This window comes from Dasypus novemcinctus, chromosome 23 (genome assembly GCF_030445035.2).
Source record: "Dasypus novemcinctus isolate mDasNov1 chromosome 23, mDasNov1.1.hap2, whole genome shotgun sequence".
Classification (NCBI taxonomy): Eukaryota; Metazoa; Chordata; class Mammalia; order Cingulata; family Dasypodidae; genus Dasypus; species Dasypus novemcinctus.
In genome coordinates, this window is record NC_080695.1 from 66,029,086 (window position 1) to 66,042,815 (window position 13,730).

At 38.6% G+C, this 13,730-nt stretch overlaps 1 protein-coding gene across 50 annotated transcripts in view; it reads right to left on the reverse strand.

Moving 5' to 3' along the window:
* The window catches only part of RBFOX1 (RNA binding fox-1 homolog 1), a 1,470,157-nt gene that overhangs the window by 22,321 nt on the left and 1,434,106 nt on the right, over positions 1–13,730 (reverse strand). The window lies entirely within an intron of this gene.

The following is a 13,730-nucleotide window of genomic DNA, read 5'->3' on the forward strand; positions in this document are numbered from 1 at the left end:
CTTGAACTTCCTTGTAATTTCTACCCTTGCCTCTGGCTCTCATATTTCCCAACCTACCTCAAGACTTGAATCACTTTACTTAGAACTCTTGTGAAAAATAGAGACTCCTGGGTTTCAACCCTGACCAGCTGAATCAGAGTTTCTAAGGAAGCAGGCTGGTGACCTAGACATCTAAAAAGAACCCAGGCATGGCTACTGACCAGCGCAGGCAAACACCATTCACATTTTGTTCTGGGTAGCTGATGTGCCCCAGGGAAGGCGGCTTGGATCCAGGTGACTCTTATCGTGGAGAAATCTGGGAAATCTTGCTGAGAAACGTCCTGCAACTGCATTCCCACTTTCATTTCAAAGCCCACCTTTTCCAGGTTATGGGGAGGTTTTGTGGGAGAAAGGAGGGTTACAAATTTAGAAAAATCATAAAATACTGAAGTTACTGAGCATCAGGCCAGGGCTATGTTGGCCTTCACTCTTGCGAATGCTATAGAGTCTGAGTGGTGATGCTTTAGCATTGATTGACCCTATCCTTGACTGGCCCTGGGCCAAGTGTTCCTATTTACTAGTTCATGTAACATTTTTAACAGCCCCTCTTACTATCATCATCTTTATACATGAGGAAACTGAGGCATAGGAAGGTTATGTACAGTGAGAGAGCTGGTCGGCAGTGGAAGTGAAATAGGAGGCAGGTGAGCTGGCTCATGGACCTTGCTCTTATCCATTCTCTAAGGTGCTGCCCAGGGATGTTCACAACTAGGGTATCCAATCAGCAATGGGGTGGGGGTCTAGATTGAGGAACTTCTTGATAGCAGTCTGAATCTTCACTTTCTCCAAACAAAAATCATAGAGCATGGGGACTCCCCTTTGAATATGACATAATTGAGGCTTGAGAGAGAGCTCATTGTAAGTAAATTTTGCTTCAACAACAACCCAGGGTGATCAAATGGCATTTGCCATGGTCTGTCATTTGTTTATTCGTATATCACAAGGTTTCATAGTATTTTAAGATGATTCTTCTACACTGACCATTTAAGATTCTAGATCTGACTTGGCTGGTGGCATTTTAAATTAGCCCTGTGGCCTGACACAGCATCCCTCTGTCCCACTTTCCCTAGTAGGCTCATCTCTTGGCAATTTTCCTTCTTCTAAAAGTCACCCAAGGCTGAATTCTAAGAGTCAAATTAAAATAGCAGCCAGCAAGCATTGCTGGAGGGATGTGAGAAACAAGCTACCAACTCACAGAAGGAACTTCTGGAAATGGGAGGAAGGAGGCCAGATGGGGGATGTTCCCTCATCAAATAATTATGGGTTTTAGTTTCATTGTGAAAGATTCTGGTCACTTCTCACTCTTTGACCTCAATTCTGTTATGTTACTATTATAACAAAACTTGGGGTTAATACCACTCATTACAAGCTTCCTTACCTAATGCTCTGACTGTTGAAGCTCTCTCTCTTTCTCTCTTTCACACACACACACACACACACACACACACACACACACTTTGGCAGGTGTTTAAAACCCTCCAAGGACTTCTGGCCTGGCAGATGACAGTCAAGGGGAGGGACAAGTCAGTTGAACTCTACCTGCAGATTCTGGAGCATTTATTGGTTAAAAGGCAGCAGCTCTCAACCCCGACTGCTCATTAGAGTCAGCTAGGATATTTTTTAAAAATAAAATACCAACGACCAGGCCATTCCATGTTCCTTTAAGTCAGAGGCTCTGAACGTGATCCCCAGGTACAGGTGGTCCTAAAATGCCCCCAGGTGATTCTCATATGCAGTTCAGATTGAGAACTGACAAGCTGCTATACTGAGGACGTCTGTGTTCACCTCTGTCCTGTCTCTGTCAGGAAATAGTCCTGTCTTCTGGGTTTTGAAGTCAATTGCCCTAGTGTTGATGTTGACACTTTATAACGTTACTTATTGGATGCTTCCCTTTATATATCTAATATTAAGGAGGGCTTACAATTCTCAGGTTGGGCAGTACAGTTTTTCGCTCATCTTAGAAGTTGGAAGGGACATATCGAATCAAATCAAGTGATGAATGCTTTTTGGGCAGACATAACATGCAGAAATAAGGTGCTGCTATTAAGACTCATTATGCTGACTCTTACCAAAGGGCTTGCTCACTTGATTTCAATCCTCGTTAAATGAGGGCTTGCTCCCTGCCAGGCACCATGGTAAGCTTAAAGGATCTATGCTGTGCTGGTGAACTTGCCTTTAAATCACTGTGGAACACCCCTATTTTCTGTGGCTGTCTGGAAGCTCCAAATCTAATTTATACTTCTATCACCTAGGAAAAGGGGACTTGTTTGCTTAGGATCAGTATTTTCGCTCTTTCCCTTCACCCAGTCATAAAACTATTTGAGAGTTGTATAAATTCCATTTGTTTTTATATTTTTCCTGTCCTGTTGCACTATTTTTACTTATAGTTTTGTAGGGTATCATATACATTTCAGGAGCTGTGGCATATTATAGAATGAGAAGGAGTATAAACAAACAAGCAAGCAAGCAGATTCTCTAGAGAATCCCCTTTTAATGATCTACCCTAATACTTTTTAAAAACATTTTTAAAAAAGATTTCATTTAGAGGCAGCTCCCATTTCCTATGAAGAAAGGATATATGCTTATATTAAAAAGTTTAAACGAGAAAGGAACTAAGTGCAATGAATCTGTCCCCAACTTAAACACTCCCTGCAAAACTTGTGGGTTTTGGAAGTTCAAATCTAAGTGCATCTCTATTACCTGGAGACCTTGAGAATGGCCTCCTTTTGTAATTTTAATTTCTCCAACTAATCTAACATTCTCCCTGGTTCGCACTACAATTATTTTCTCTGCTAAAGTCAAATGGAACTAACAAAGAGTCTGGAAGGTCAGCCTGTCACAGACACACTGTGTTCTACCAGGAATGTGGTCTTGCTCTTTTGGGCCTCAGTTTCCTCATTTGCAAAATAGGGTAAAAAATAGTACAAGCTCTTCAGATTCAATGAGAAAAATGAACGCAAAAGCTCCTTCCTAGAAAAACAAAGTTGGATTTGCTTTTTGGCTGTGTAGACTCAGCAAGGATACAAATCAGCCTTCACTCCCCTCACAAAGAAGAGGTGGAGGTTTTTGTGTTTTTAAGCCCTGGGCTTCCGTTTTGAGGCAGGTGGCCAAGAGGCAGGTAGTCAAGAGCCAGTTGAGGCTAGTGGTCATTTTAACAGTGGCCTTGGTCCTCGAAAAAGATAAAATCCCACCCTGGCTTTTTTGTCTGGGCAGGCAAAGGAGAGAATAAAGGAGCTGCTGATGAGAATGCATGAATACACAGAAGAGGTGACTTTCACAGGTTCTCCATTTCCCCAAGTTTCCATTGGGAAAGGAGTTCCTGGGCTCCTGGCTTTGGAAAGAGCAAAGAGTGCTGGGCTGAGACTCCAGTGGATGCAAAGGACCCTGCTGAGAAGGGCTGGCTCACCCAGGCATTTTGTGCAGAACCAGTGGGCATGATGACAGCAGTAGCGAAAAACTTACTGAACTGCAGGGTTTCTGATCAGGTATCCCTGCCACAGGAATTGGACTTCTCACAGAGCTTGATGGGAAGAGGGAGCCCCAGGGGGAGCTGTTTTGGTCTTTTAAAAAGTAAATCTTTATGAAGCAACTGCTTTTACAAAAATCAGAAGCAGTAATGGCTTGGGAGCTGGGTTTGCACTGGAAGAACTGAGCTGTTTTTCCTAAGAGCTGATATATTCCTGGTAGCCTGAGTTGAACATGGGCAAGAAAAGAGGATAAATACCCCAGCAGAAGGTAGACTAGAAGGGACAGGCTATTTGACCCCATGGTTTTCAACTTCCCCTTCCTTTAATTTTTTCCCCCCACAACCTGTTTTTAAATTTCTAGGGTGGAAGTCAAGATTTAAAAAAAATACTTTATCAGAAAATCTTTCAAAATCAGGAAAATTGCTTCAGCAGGATATTACCCAATTTTGATCCAAGAACAATGCAAAGTATCCCTATGGTTTAGTACGGTTATTTACAATAATAATCGATAATCTAGTCCTGAGTGCCACTAAGGGTCAGGCACCATTCGAGGGGCTTTCTGCTCATTGCCAGAATTAATTCTCACAATCACCAATTGAGGCAGAGATTCTTCATTATGCCCATTTTAAAGATCAGGCAGTTGAGGTTCAAACAGGTTGAGTAGTTTACGTTGTTAGGTTATCTAGTAAGTAACTGTTCTGGGAGTCAGACCCTGCCTACGTCTCAATCAGGGATCAAATTCTATACATGAATAGCAAAGATCTGATAGCAAAGATTCAAGGAGTAGGAGCCCCGGGTATGAAAGGCACCTATTCTTTGAAACGGTGACCTTTAAACCTTGACCCAGCCACACAAAAGCTGTGCATAGAGCAAGGCACAGGCTCCCAGAACAGAGGTTATAGTGAGTCTTAGAGATTACCTAGTCTTTTTCCATGAATCAGTTTGATTTGGTGGAAACAGCCTGTATATATTCAATACTTACAAGGAATAATTCGTTCTAAAATATCCGTCGATCAGCAATGATTAGCATTCACGATGATGCCATGCATTTGCACTCCCTCTTCCCATCTATAAAGTGATGCTCACCTTCCTTATCTTATTGTATTTTTCGTTGGTGTTATGCACTTCATTTTGCAGATGAGAAAACTGAGATTCCACAAAGTTAAGAGAAATCAGATGGGACTTCCCCAGGATACGTTTTACATGAGTATGGGTCTATGACAAAATCAGCGAGAGGATATCAGTGTGAAATCATTTTCTCTACCTGTGGATATGTGTGGGAAAGAAAGTGATTCCTTGTGGCCCTAAGCAAGCTGAGGAAACAGAACGGATTTTGAGGGAAATCTGAGGATCGCCAGTGCCTCCTTTTCACATTGAGGGAAGGGTCACAGAGAAGAGATGGTAACCAAACTGGCAGCTCACAAAGACACATTCTCTGACATCCTGCAAGGATTGTGGAGGGAGAACCAAGTGCCAATACTGCTGACCGGTGAAGAATTGAACCTTGCCCTCTAAGGAGGTGCTTCTCAAACTTTTTATGGCTCACTTGGGGATCTCGAAAGAGCAGATGCCCATTCATTTGGGTTGGAGTGGGGCTTGAGATTCTGCAGGTCTACCAAATTCTTGGGGAGGCCGATGTTATTTGTCTGGGAGACACACTTTACATGGCAAGTTTCCAAGGGCTTTTGAAATGAACCACTCTAACTCTGAAGTTTCAGATGAGAATATGGTAACCACCTCCTTCTCTGTTGTTTGTTTTGTTTTTCAAGTCTGGGATAGAGAAATTGTAGAACAGAATATAGAAAGAAGAGGTGGATACTATATTTCTGGGAAAGCTTTGGAGCTGATATTGTGCAGGACTAATTTTTTAAAGTGCTCCCAACCCCATTACCTGGATTCATATTCTAATTAGTAGTAGTCCCCAAATCCTGTAACAATGTACAAATGGAAAAGAAAGAAAGAAAAAAGCAGTCACTAATCTTTTAATGCCATTAACAATTTTAAATGACAAAATTGGAACCATGACTGGAGACAGGGATTGAGAGGTGCTAGAAGCATCTCGCAATTATGTTTTTCTTTTTTTAAAGAATTCCAGGGCTACAAAAAGCAACCTGGAAACACTGATCCAGGTTGTCTGATGACTGGTAGAATTCTGTAATCTCAGGCCAAAGTATTTCAATCTAAATGATTAATAATCAAAGAGAAAGAGTATTTGGCTTTGATTAAGTTTCAACTCCCCACAATCTATTAATTTGCTCGAACATCCGCACATCATAAGGCAGGAAGAATAAGCCCAGAAACAACAACAAAATTGACTAGTTACCCCTTCTTGTGATTCCCTGAAACTCATAGCCCACCAAACTCCCATCCCCCTATCCTAATAGTTGTTCCTACACTAAATGTTTTATGTGTTAATTAAATATGAGATGCACTATGGTTTTGAATATAGTCTAACCAGAGGAATCAATCATTATGATTCATGCAAGGGAGAATATTATGAAAAGTCATTCATTTCCCTCCATTGACCCTTTGCATACATGTACTATACACAAATATGGAAACAATGTAGAGGTCTACATTTCAATAGAAATCAAGAATTCAAACTTCTTTTAATAGGTACTGAGAAAGAGCTGCCTTTGACAACTTTAACCTTGCTTTGATAACAAGAAATTTTCAGTGGAAAATTCCATCTTACCTTAACAACAGGGTCTATAATATACCCCTTAGTGACCAAAAAGTCAAGGCACAGACGTGCAGTGGGTTTAATTTTCATTGTCACATCCATAAAGGCTTCAGGAGTTAAGATTTTATTATATGGGTATTCCCTTCTATTTTACTGGATTACTGTCTTCTATGAAGAAAATTCTTTCTTTGTGACAGTAATGTCTCATACAAAGGCCTCTTGTTTGCATGTCTTCATCAGAGGATTCTGACCTGCCTATAGAAAGCATCAGGCTTTCTCACCTGCCTCTAAACCCTTCACAGCTGAAGGACTCTGATGACACTACTTAAAAGATAGGTTTTATTTGCTTTTCTGTGGCCTATCAAGTCAATGGTCTGTAACTTGAGAACTGTGTAATTAGGCCTTGACATGATCAAAGGAGTTGTTACACCTTGTCTCATCACTGGCAAAAGTGTCTACCCACCTGGCTGTGACAGATACGGTCTACTGGGTTTGGAATTTCCTTTAATATCTCCCTAACTCCTTGTTGGTCCAGTCTGTTGACTATTACAGGTTTGGTTCTTTTTTTTAACTGCTTCAATTACATATTCATCCAATAGTGCACAACTATAGTTAAGAAGCCATTATAGATTATGGCCCAAAGGCAATTAGTTCTTGAAACAAAAACTTGAGTACTTTCTCTTTTAACGTGTGTGTGTGTGCGCGCGTGTGTGTGAGCATGTCTGTAAAAATAAAAGAAACTCAGGAAATAGAGCTATTGGTAATAGCCATATTGCTTTTTGGTACTGAGAGCTTTGTGTCCAGAAATACAAGTTTCAAAAATCACATTGATGCTATTCTCAAGAGCTATATATTTCTCTCTTCACTATTTCAGAGCCATCTCATTTGTTATCAGATGAAATCAGTGTCAATCTACAAAGCAGATTGGCAGGAAATAAAACAATCTTAATTATCATAATTTCTTGGTGAATGTCCAAATGGAACCGCTGGAAAAGTAAGTAAATATTGGTGGTTTTGAAAGGGTGAAATTCCACTCACTTTTTAAACTAAGGCACTTCCTAGTTATGACTACATGGAATTGCAAACTTGCCTTTGCCTTGACTTTGTAACAATAGTATAGGAAGGTAGAGGAAGCATAGGACATTGGTTAACAGATGCTGGATTTAAAATCTGACTGTCAGCTTCCTGCCTGGACCCCACTTTTTCTCACCTGTACAATGGGGATTCTGCTGGGGAGAGGCACACATGTTCTGGTGTCCTGGGACAGTCTTGTTGAAACCTATTGTCCTAGAGTCATCATGAACAGTGCATCCCTTCATGGACAAAGAGTCCCATTTTGGACACTCAATTATATGGTCACCCTACAGTATAGTTTATTTCATGAGATTTCTTGATCGAAAACCTTTCAACGTATCTAGTGCACAGGAAAAATACTGAAAAAAAAAAAAAGAATTTAAAACAGAAAACCACATAGTAAAAAGAAAACCGGCAGGTAGGATAAGACTGCTTGCTTTAAGAAAACCTGATATGTATCAGGGTCCAAATTTTGGACAGCTAATAAATTGAAAGGCTTATATTGCCCCCAAATTATTCAATAAAAAGCAAAACAAAACAAAATAAAACTTAAACTATTCCTAAAGCTGAGTAGATTTTTAAAAGATTGGGTTTGCATTTGGCTTTTTGGCAATAACCCTACTTACTATAGTTTTCCTCTTCACCATACTGAGTTGAGAAAGTGTGCTCTCTCTTCTTCCTAAACTCTGCAGAATGACTGGTTCAGAAACTGTTAAAGAATTGGTGGATTCGCAATCCTGAATTATCAGAGATTCAGCCGGAATTGAAATAACCTAGGAATTTTTGGTTTCCTTGCTATTTCTGGTGTTCTTGCTAACAAGATTTGAGGCTCTTAAGTTGGCTATCCGATGGGAATATATGAAAACAAAAACAAGAACCTGTCATTTAGTGCCCTTTATATGTCCGATATTTTGTAGGCACTAACAACTTCCAAAGCACTCTGCAAAGTGTCATTACTATACCCCTAACAGATGAGGAAATGGAGCTCAAGAGATGAAATCACTTCTCAAGGTTGCTCTACTAATACAGAGCAATAGAGCTTAATGGTTAAGGGCATACACTTAGCTTTCAGACTGAGCTGGGCCACCTGCTCACCTTTTCTAAGCTTTTCTTGCTCATCTGTACAATGGATGGGCCAACATCATTCACACAGGGCTGGATGGCAGTTCAATAGCACCGTGGTATAAACCACTTAGAAAAGTGCCTACCACAGAGTAAAGGCTCCATAAACAGCCATTGTAATTATTGTCATCATGTTTATTGTTGTCATTATTACAGAGATAGGATTTAAATCAAAGTCTGGTTCTTCTTACCACATCAAACTTCCTCTCCTGACTTGGTACTCAAGAAGACTCAATCAATGGTGCTAGTAATAAAGTTCTTTATTTCCATTTAATAAACATTTTAACAGGATCACCATCATATATAGTGCAAATTTTATTAAAGAAATTAATTTTCTTCTGGGAAATATATGTTTCTTTCTAGCTACCCTAAAGTCCTACAGAGAAATTAGCTTCACTTTCTCTTCTTGAGTGGGATCCTGATTCACTTTGAAAGAAGAAATTCATCAGTGAAGAAAGTGAAGTTTACAATAAAAAGATATACATATATATTCAACCTGGAGTTCTATGAAATTCCTGACCTACTCTTCTACACACCTGGAGTATAGAAGGATAAAAGTAAAGCATTAGTGACTAATTTATGCTACATTTCTATAACAAATTGACAGAGGATCTTTGTAAAACTGTAGAACTCAGAAAGAGCCCAGCATGGTGAGTGAAAACAGCAGAAAAGATAAACTATAAACAAGAACAACTTAAAACACACTTTCATAAAAGGTACAGAGGAGTGACTCCTGTTTACTGCCATGTTTTGACTTAATAGGCTAGAATCTGAAACCTAACTAGCTTCTTCCTGCCCCTTGATCCTTGTCTTAACTGGGGAGAGGCATGGGATATCCTTCTATTACCTTCTGAACAACTGTCAACTATGCTTTCAGGTGGTCTATAACTTGCTGATCTGAGAATACCATAAGGTACCACCTATGACTCAATTTCTAGGATATTTTACTTAAATGAAATAGAATAAGCAAATCCAGCATAGAGTTGCCAACTTTTATTTTGCCAAGAAAGAACATTAAAATCAAAATTGGATTAAAAAAAAAGAAAAATCAAAACAAAGCTACTATTTTTTATTGTCATGATTTCATAAAAGGAAAGCTACTTTTGGCAGCACGTGAGAAGGAAGACTGAATAAAGCTTGATCCTTCCAAGAAAAGGGAGTTGACAACCATATTACATTGTTCTTGTTCTTATTCTGTCTTCATAACCAATACATATGTCATCAGAGGCAGCCACCAGGACATGGGCTGGTCTTGGGAGCTACTGTCTAATAAAAACTAGAACAAGTTCCTAGAATCTCTCCTTGCATAAATCACAAAGAATAGGTGCAACTGGCTACTGCTTTTAAACCAGAGACAATTTCAACCCTTATCTGTCCTGATTAAGATAAGAGGAATAGGGAAAGCAAAATAGGTTCCATTCTTTTCTGCTTTGAGTTAAGGGTTTATGGTGCCAGGATTGTCTACCCTCATTAAGGGTTCCACATTATCCCTAGAGATTTAACTAAATTATCACAGAATATCATTTGATAAAAATTCCAAATAAAATAGCATTTCATTTAAAATGCAATTGTTAGCCTGTCTATTTTAATAATGTCATGTCTCTCTTTTTATCTGAACCCAGGAAGTAAAAGCTCAAAATAGATAGGGAATAACCCTACTAATGGACATCAACTCGAATCCCTTTTTCAGTTAAGATCTAACTAAGGTTGAACATAGGATTTAGTTCATTCTGTTTCTTGCAGTTTAGCAACTGATGTAATATTATGAGAGGTCAGAGAGATGATCTTTTTCTGTGCATCCATCCATCCATCCATCCACCCATCCATCCTTCCTCTCTGAAATAGAAACTTTACTCATATGTTACAAGTATAAGATTTAAATGATTTTCTAGCCTATAGCTTGTGACTGCCTGAGTTTAGCAAGTCCTGACCTCTTGGTATTAAGATTTATTTAGATGCTCTTATGTCTTATGAATCCTTTGTGAGGCCTTAAGTCACAGGTGCATGTGTGTGTGTGTGTGTATGTGTGTGTCACCAAATGGCAAGAGCAAGATAATTGACGTTATGGCATTTTCTTTGTGTTTCTACTAAGTTGAATCCTGTGAGATTGCCAATGAACTACTATTTTTGACCCACAAAAATGACAATTTCTCTCTGATAATGAAACTTTCATGTCTTAAAAAAAACAGTGAAAAAGTTATAAAGTAAAACAAACAAATAAAATCCTGTTATTCTCAATGTCTCTTTGGCTCAATCTAGGGATACCTCCATGGCTGGTGCTATGACTGTAGGTCAGAAGTTGCTTGGCATTAGGGAGTCTTTAAAGAAAGTACATATGTTACATGAAAGAAGAGGAATGGCCCCTGGGAACTATCAGTGCAATGGGATCATTCTGAAATTTCAGAGTCAAACACTCTACTACTTTCTTCTCTAGCCAGTCTATCTATTAACAACTGCCTTCTGCTCTAATGTGGAAGGGCTGGTTCATGCACTGATCATTAGGAAATGTTAGAGTTAGCAAGCAGGACAAGCATGGGGAATGTCTTTCCTTCTAGCAAGATAACATTTGCATTAAAGCTATGTACACATCATATATATTCTCCCAAATATCTGTGGCAAAATTCATTGAACAGAGTCTCTTTCCCCCTCCCAGCCCTGGAATGGCTGTTCAAAGATGCAACAAGGACCAAGTCATAATACACAAAGAAACCAAGAGCCGATCCATAGAGAGAAGCCTGCCCCCAGGCTTAATTCAAGCAAGCCATTCATGGAGCTAATGTAATGATGGACCTGTCAAGTTCAGAATGTATCACAGACACATCAGCAACACCAAGTGGCATGCAATGACCACGTGACCATCTGCCCCACTGCCATGCTTTGATTGGTACAAGCTCTCCACTGAGAATTTAGAGATTAGACTTCCCATCATCAAAGTGAGATTAAAAATAAAGTTTTGGTGAGGACAAATGCTTACCAAATATTTCCTAAATGCCAAGAAAATATGTTTATCTACTCCCATTAAATTTTCCAATGAGATGAAAAATTACCTAGTCCAGTCAGGTCTTTTTCTTTTGGGGAAATCTCTGCCCACACCAGATGGTCTTCATTCTGGAGGCCAACATTCAGAGACTCTCAGGGCATTTTGAGATAATCAGCAAGTGATCATTTAACCAAGAAGATTATGGGCAGGGAGTTGCATATGGACCTTCTGGGCAGTCCCGAGGTCACTGGAGTTCAATATTTTCCAAAGGTCCCTGAATCTTTAATTTGATGAGGGCTTAATTTATCAAGATAAAAGGTAAAGGACTACCAACAGGGACATCAAACTTCTTTTGCTTTCAAGACATCTGAAGAATGCATCTCATGATTACAGGGAAAGTTTGTTGCAGATTCTCTTTTGATCATGTTGACAACCAGTGAGCATTACCAAAGACTTCACAAGTCCTGCTGATTTTACTTCCTATTTTGAAGGAGTTTCTTTTGGTTGAGAAGTTTGTCTACTTGGCTTGTGGCCTTCTAGAGAATAGGAACTAGGAGTCTATCACTATTTATATTATGCTGTAAAAATAATTTATAATACTGACCTGAGATGAATTCTAGTTACTTGCCATCTTTAATCTAGATTCAGAAGCTCTTCTGATCATTTCATATTCCCTGCCAATACATGTCTTCTTTAAAAGGGTCTTCCTTCTCTTTACTTGCTTTATACTAAGAATAAAAGGAAGTACCACTATTTCATAAATACACTTTAAAAATCATACCAGAAATATTTTACGGACTTGTTTCTGGTAATTTACTGTACCTCTTACTAAATTTAGTTCAGTGACATAATTCCATATGTGTCAAGTGACTTGCTTATAATAAAGCTAAAAAGGTCTAGTAATCAATTTCCACAGCAACCAAGAGACTTAATGGGCAAATTTCCCTAACAAACAGCAAGAGGCCAATTACATGGTCAAGGGTATATTTCGTTGATTTCTTCAACTGAAACTATTACACTAACATGGGGATTGCAGAGTTATTCAAAATTTAATATCCAAGAGGGCAATTTCTCAGTAGAACATCAAAATTTAATATCCAAGAGGGCAATTTCTCAGTAGAACATGTTGCCAATGAGGAATAGTAATAATATTAAAATAACAGATTTTATATATATATATATTTTCTTATATGGTGCCCCAAAATGCAGTGAAATGTTGCCTTAATTTTTGGATGAATGCAAGTTGAGATGGCCAGATTCTCAAGTAATTCTATCTAAGAATAGTATTAGACGTTATTTATTTTTCACATATTAAGATTGGTTTTATTGAGGAAAGCAATTTAAATTAGATCTTTGTAATTAACCTTTTTTTTTTAACTTGGAGATAGATGTACTTATATGGAGAAGCAAGATAAAATTCCAAAGAATAAATGGTTTAAGGTTCTTATAATTATATAGCAGGCTAAAGTTACTATGATTATAATTATTTACAAAGTGGGTGTTTGAGAATTTAGCATCTAGATATATTTTCATAAAAATAATTAAGAGTTGTAGCTGAACCACATAACAATTGATATTGCGTGAATCTTCAGTGTGCATAACTTAATAGCATTAAGACTTTTCATTTATAGAATGGTATTGAGTATTTCAAGATTCTCATCATTTTTATTAGTCTTATTGACATTCTCTATTTTCCCAATCCAGTGTCAGCCTGTTTTGAAGATAGCAACTTAACAAAACATACTTTGCTTCTTGGCAACTGATTATTGGGGAACTATATATTTTATGTATTTAGAACTGCATCCTGATAATTGTTTGGATTTCTTTGGAGGCCCCCTACAGCTTTGCTTATTTGTTATGGTTGTTTATGAGAAATGATACTAACAGTAATACCTGTATACAACCAGACAGTAGATCTCAGCTCAATCTTGTCAAACAGCGATTTGTGACAGTTTATGCAAGGGGTATTCAAAGTGCAGCTTTTGAACTTTGAGGGTTCAGAACTTTATTTTGGTCTATTACATCACGAAAGGATTCTGTAGCTACAATGAGCTAACAACACATCTTGTGAGAAATGGAATGGAACTGCAGAGAAAGCACACCATAGCAAACCTAGAAAGGAATTGATTCCCAACAGGCCAGGTGGGAGAGCCAGTGGCTGCTGACATTTCTCGTTTGGGAGTGAAACACCACACCTGCTTACCTGTCTGACCCAGCATGCCTCAGCCACACATGCAAATTATTATCATTATCATATTATTCATGAAACATAGTTGTAAATTAAATAAGTCATTACCAACATAAGCATCCTTGATGACAATTGTGCATGCAGAGCATCTGAACATTCACATTTATGTCCTCAGAA